Below are 6362 nucleotides of genomic sequence, written 5' to 3'. Positions count from 1 at the left end.
ATGGTGTCGATGAGATGAGTGAATGTTGACAGCTTATAGGACAAGGAGGGGCATGGGTAAAACTCTGCCCTCACACGATCTTACAGCAAGTTGGCCTCCTTGGCTATTCCCGTAGTGGCTCTGGGCCTGTGCCCTTGGCAGCTCTCATTAGCTGGCCTCTGTACTCAAAGAGGCCTTGTAGGGGAAAATCAAACCCTGGTGTAGAAAGTGGATCACTAATATGTCTGAAGTGCTAAAGCGAGACCAGGCCTGCAGCCCAATTCTCAAACAGCCAGATCAGAAGGATGCTGAGCAGCTGGTCTGATTCAGTCACCAGCCATGGGCTCCAGGGCAGGAAAGAAAGCAGAACAAAGCGAAGCCAGATCTGTTTATGCTCTATTAGCTGGAGGTTTAGGAATGGTAGAGGGAGCTGTTGTGATTCATTCTCTCTCTCTCTCTCTCTCTCTCTCTCTCTCTCTCTCTCTCTCTCTCTCTCTCTCTGCTTATGGATCAGGATGGAGCTCTCAGCTCCTGCTCCGATGCCTGTCTGCATGCTGCCATACTCCCTGCCATGATGATATTGGACTAAATAAACCCTGAACCTGTATGCTAACTCTCACTCAAAGCCTTCTTTTGTAAGAGTCGCCCTGGTCATGGATCCCTTCACATAGAGAACAGTGGTTAAAGCACCTGTAATCGAGAATATTAACAACACTCTGTTCTTCCAGCTGCCCTGACTCTGCCCACCCTGTCACTTGGATCAGGAAACAAAGTCTCAGATGCATCAAGAAGCTTGCATGGCCAAGCACCACTATCACCTAAATGCCAGGCTGGCCCAAGGGTCCCAGGCAGCAAGTCTCTGAGTTCAGACCTGCAGGCTTCAGAGACTCTTTTTACTCCAGCAGGGGCCCAGGCTCAATGACAACATGCTGTGGGCAAGGACACAAGCAGCAGACACCTGGTCTTCTAGATGGGGTGTGTACCCAAGCTAAAGCCAGAGGCAGACCATCTGTCACCTGCCACTCCAGTCCCAGAGACAGCAAAGCCAAGTGCAATTGCTTACTATGGGTCCCAAAGACTCAAGCAAAGCTGTGCTCACACCAAAACCAGGACCCAGTGCCTCTCGCCTGGGGGATGTTTTCTGAAAGCTAATATCTTTTCCTGAAATTAGAATAGTGCGCATGCACCACACGCACACACACACACACACACACACACACACACACACACACACTCTCCAGTCTACTAGAAACTTTGAGACACCATGGCCCAGTTATAACACCCTTCTAAACACCAACAGAAGAAAAAAAAAGAAATGAAGTCACACACAGCCTGTTGTGGGTGAATCGTGATTCCTGGAATGGAGTTGGGGCCACCTATATGGGCAGGGACAGTCCTTGAGTACCAGAGGCTGCTTCCCAGGCAGAGTCTAGATGAAGTGCCTGCCGGAATTACACAGTGTAGCACAAGCCAGAAACCCGGTGGGAATGCCTGATTGGGAATCAGGCTGGAGAACCACCTGAGTAGGAAGCCAGAGATACATCCAGAGAGCTAGATGCCTTGGTGAGAGACAGGGGTGGGCACAAGCAGACCTACATAGGGGCATAAGGATGGCACCTTCTCTGGGGGCTGGGACACACAACATGGTAGGTCTTGGTATCAAGTTTAGAGCCTGGTGAAGCAAGGTCCCAGGTTTGAATCAATGAAAGGAAGTGGATGAGGTGTCTCAGGAGGCTGTGACCCTGGCTCTGACCCCTCTGACGGGAGGCACAAATTTCAGGCTCTGCGGTTTTCCCAGCAAGTTTCCATGGAGGTAGAAAGGGCAGTAGGGACCCCACGTAAGACCATTCCGTGTTGCTCATTCATTGGCTCTCTTATCAAAATTGGCCACAATGTTCAGTTAAGAGCCCCAGCTAGCATACACTAACTAGAAGGTTCACTGGCTGCCTTTGGTGGTAGTGAGTGTCCCATTGCTAGAGGAGTTCAAGTGAATTATGCATGAGTTATGGGATGGGAAAAGGACAGGAATCTCTAGGATCCTCAGTGTAATGTCATGACTTTCAGACATATCCCCGTTTCCCCAGCTAGGTACTGAAGGAATATTGCTGACACTGGTACCTACCTGCCTTGGGAGCCTGGGCTTTCTCTGGATACCCCTCCATACCTCTACCATTTGTAAGAGCCTCCTAGGGCCTTCAGGGGCTCCCCGCCGCTATCTCCTGATTGAGGCTTATCTATTAACCAATTCTTTAGATGTACTCTGAGTCTCCATAGAGCCCCAGGGTCATCAATCCAGGGACTGTCTACCTGACTGCAGCCAGGCCTCAGCTCAGCTGCTTCAACATTTCTACCTCTCAGGAAGAAATAGAAACTCAGTTGGAAGTCTTAAAAACAAGTGGTCACGGTGGGCTTTCTACTGGGATCTGCTGGTATGTCAACTGGCTTCTGACACTTAAGATGGAGGAGGAACTCCTTACAGGACGAGGAATGACATCAGGGCCTGCCCCCTGGAGTGGGGGCAGATACACATGTCCAGTTGGAGATATGACGTACCAGCACCTCGAGACCTCCTGTGGGTACCCAGAAACCTGAGGTAGGGGGTGCTGGCAGATGAAGCTAGAGGAGAGTGGATGGATGATTGACAGGTGTCAGGAAACAGACCATTTAGAAAGGGTGAGGACTGCATTGTGAACAGCTGTGAGTAGCAGGTCAGACTGGAGTCCGGGTGTCCCAGGGACAGTCACACTGGCTGAGGAGAGGACCAGCTCAGCCTAGCTTTATGGAAACAAGATGGCCTTGGAGGATCAGTCAAATAGAGGGTGATGAAAGGAAGCCTGTTAATTGCTGGTCTGGTGCATGAGCATAAGCCAGCAGTTCTCAACCTGTAGGTCGTGACATCTTACGGGGAGAAGACAAATGACCCTTTCATGGGGTCACATATCAGATATCCATTATATCAGATCATTTACATTATGATTCATAACAGCAGCAAAGTTACAGTTACAAAGTCCCAGCAAAAATAATTTTGTGGTTGGGGGTCACAACAACATGAGACACTGTGACAAAGAGTTGCTGCATTAGGAAGGTAGAGAACTGATGCTCTAAGCCAAGGTGTGGCAGAAGCAAGGCAATCGGAAGCAACAGCAGACAATGTGTGAGTGGCCCAGAACTTGGGGCTGGACTTTGGGCTCAAGTCTTATGGCCTCCGTGCCCTGTCCTTGCATCCACCTGCAAGTTGTACATGGGTACATGCATGCGTGTGTGTGTGTGTGTGTGTGCAGCGCATATGCCTGTGTGTGTATGTGCACGGGGGTATGTGTTGACGTGGGGGCCAGACATAGATAGTAGATGTTAGATATTTATTCTTTTCATTATTCTTCTCATTATTTTGTTAGGTGGCCTTTGGCTCTTGGAAAAAGCATTGTCAGCCCAGATGAAACACTTTCATTTAAATTTGTGACTTGGGTCTGTCCTAACTCAGAGGCACACTCAGATTTCAGGGTGAGGAAGTTACTGGAGGTGGCTGGCACCTGTCCTAAGTGACAGTGGTCCAGTTATCTGTTCTAGCTGATTGTTGTCCTAACTCATCAAGGAGACAGATTCTACAGAGGTTTGTCAGAGGCAGACAGATCCTCTTTGGCTGGCTGGATCCGCTTCTTCCTTCATACAGGGACCCTCCCTATATCCAAGAGTGGGCATAGAGAGCAGGGGACCGGGGACAAGGGACAGGGGCAGGACAGTGCCTTTCTTTTCAGTTCTCCCACATCAGGGCAGGCTGGACTCTGTCAGAGTACCTATGCTTCTCCAGCAGGGGTCACCAGTGAGTCCGGGAACCCGTACAGGGCACTGAAGCAGACTCATCTGCTCTGAGTCTCCAGGCTTCAAGACGAGATGGAGTGGGGGACACCATGCCAGAGTTCTATGAAGCTCACCCTTTCTTGGAAAACCACCTCCCCAATCTGGGAAGGGCCTTACCCTCAGCCTCTGTGTACCAAGAAGGAGCAGAGGCCAGCCAAGAAGAGATGCCCTGCTTGGGTGACTCTCAGGCCCCATCGCCTCACACTTTTTCTTGCTGTTAGAACTCAGTAAGAGGCCACCTCACCATCCTTGAGGTTATGAACTACAAGGAGGATCCAATGAGTCTAGACAAAGGGGCCACTCGAAGGATCCCCAGAAGCTCTGCCCTGGATACCAAGGTACCATCTAATATGGCTTCTTTCACATTTACTGCTCATGGACACACCATGGCTCTTCAGCCCAGGCCTGTTTTGAGTCAGGCAATGCCACTGGAGGCCTCAGAAGAGGCTGGCCTCAACCGGGCAGCAGTGGGTGGTCAAGAGGCCCTACAGAGGCTCATGCAGAGCCCCATGCTGCCAAGTGGGGGGCGGCTGGCTGGGAGGCAGCTTGCTCTGCAGCCTGAGACCAACATTATATTTAGGCAGAGTAGGTGGCTGCCTACTTGGTGTGATTTCACAGGCTCTGGGGGGCCCCTTCCAAACCCCAAAATATCTCCTCCACCTGCTTCCTGCTATAGCCGTCCCTGATAAGAACAGCTTTTTATTCCCAAGTTAGGAAGCAGGCTAGCAGCCCTATGGAGTTGATTGCCGTTGAATCAGGTGTATGTTGGATCTGAGGCCTGCTGAGACCTGACGTGGACTCCTGAGGCCCTTGTGTCTGGGGGAACCATGGGAAATCAAGCCTCTGATTCTTAATTGTGGATCCAGCCACTCTGCAGATGTTAAGGATGCTGTAGGAGTCCTCCACGTATCTGTATTGGTGACAACAGTGCCAGGGACTTAGGAGATGGACAGTCTCATGCATTCACTGTTGTGTACTGTGACATGCAGGAAGAAGACAGATGTCCCCAAGGCATATGTATGACAGAGTGAAGCATTTTGAGGTGAGGCCTTTGTAGGTAGATAGGAGTTCACTAGGCGATGGGCAGAGATGATGTCTTCATGCAGTAAGACAATGGCTCAAGGCAGCCTGGGGTTGATACTGCAGCAGGTCAGCAGTAGCTAAGAGGAAAGCCAGCAGGACAGAAAAACAGAGCAGGCAGGAGCCAGCCTTCCATGCTCAGCCAATCCATATGACAGCATCTAGGTCTACAGGCTAGGAAGTTCTATGGCTTACAGGAATATGAGGTCTGGCCCCAGAGTGGAGACAGGTTAGAGGCTATGGCAGTAGACTCCAGATGACCTCTCTCTATCTCAGCAGCTTTCTTATCAGAAGGATTCCAGCCTTCTAGGAAAGGGCAAGTAGCAGGCTTTGCTAGCCCTCGTTGTTGGTATTATGTAGCCAGTGAGCAAGCTGTTTCATCCCTCAGGTACTCATGTGGAGACATCTAGCCTTGGAAAGTATGGAAGTCCTTTTTATTTACAGCTTCTGGTCTTGTTCGCCGCTGTAAATTCTACAATTGTCGTCTTTCTTTCTCTTTCTTCCTTCCTTTTTTTCTTTCTAAAGATGTATTTATTGTATGTGAGTACATTGTAGCTGTCTTCGGACACACCAGAAGAGGGCATCAGATTCCATTACAGATGGCTATGAGCTACCATGTGGTTGCTGGGAATTGAACTCGGGACCTCTGGAAGAGCAGTCAGTGCTCTTAGCTGCTGAGCCATCTCTCCAGCCCAATTGTCATCTTTCTGTGTCTTTAATGTTAGCAAAATTTGTCTATGCTAGTGGGATTGTGTCTCACTGATGGTATGATGGGACCCTTAGTGTTGTCAACTTGACAGAATTTAGAATCACCTCTGAGACAGGTCTCTGGTTGGACCTGTTGGATGTCTTCTTGATTGTGTTAATCAAGGTGGGAAGAACTGCTCCCAATGGGTGGCACCATTCCCTAGAGCTGTATGAGTGAAGAAAGGGAGCTAAACAGGAACAAGCATTCATTGATTCCTGATTGTGGATATGATGTAACCAGTTGATCCAAGTTCCTCGCCCACGACACTCTTGAATTGTGAGCCAGAAAGTTGCTTTTGTCGGAATATTTTATCATGGCAACAGGGAAATAAACTATTAGGTAGGTCATTGCATGAGCTCTGTTTGCCTGTGCATGATTCTGTTCCTGATTGGTGGATATAGGGTTTTTTCTTTCACTTTTGTAGGTAATGTTGGAAGGGATATCTCAAATAGCTCATGATATGGACAGAATGACCCTCCCCACACTTCAAAAGGCATCTCCATCTCAGTCCAAAGCTTCTAACTATGGCAACAGCCATGGCCAAAGAAACTCTGCAGGCATGATGGTTAAGTTCCTGAGGTAGGACATTGGGGGTGGGCCTATCTTCACTGTTGTAGAGAATTCATTTGTTTAAACCCAGAAGCTGGTGGAAACTCGTCCCAGCAGCAAGGAGATACTCATTCACATCTCTGTAAGG

The sequence above is a fragment of the Arvicanthis niloticus genome, chromosome 2, assembly GCF_011762505.2.
Source record: "Arvicanthis niloticus isolate mArvNil1 chromosome 2, mArvNil1.pat.X, whole genome shotgun sequence".
Classification (NCBI taxonomy): Eukaryota; Metazoa; Chordata; class Mammalia; order Rodentia; family Muridae; genus Arvicanthis; species Arvicanthis niloticus.
The sequence above is the reverse complement of the archived record's forward strand: the minus strand, read 5'-3'. Positions refer to the sequence as shown.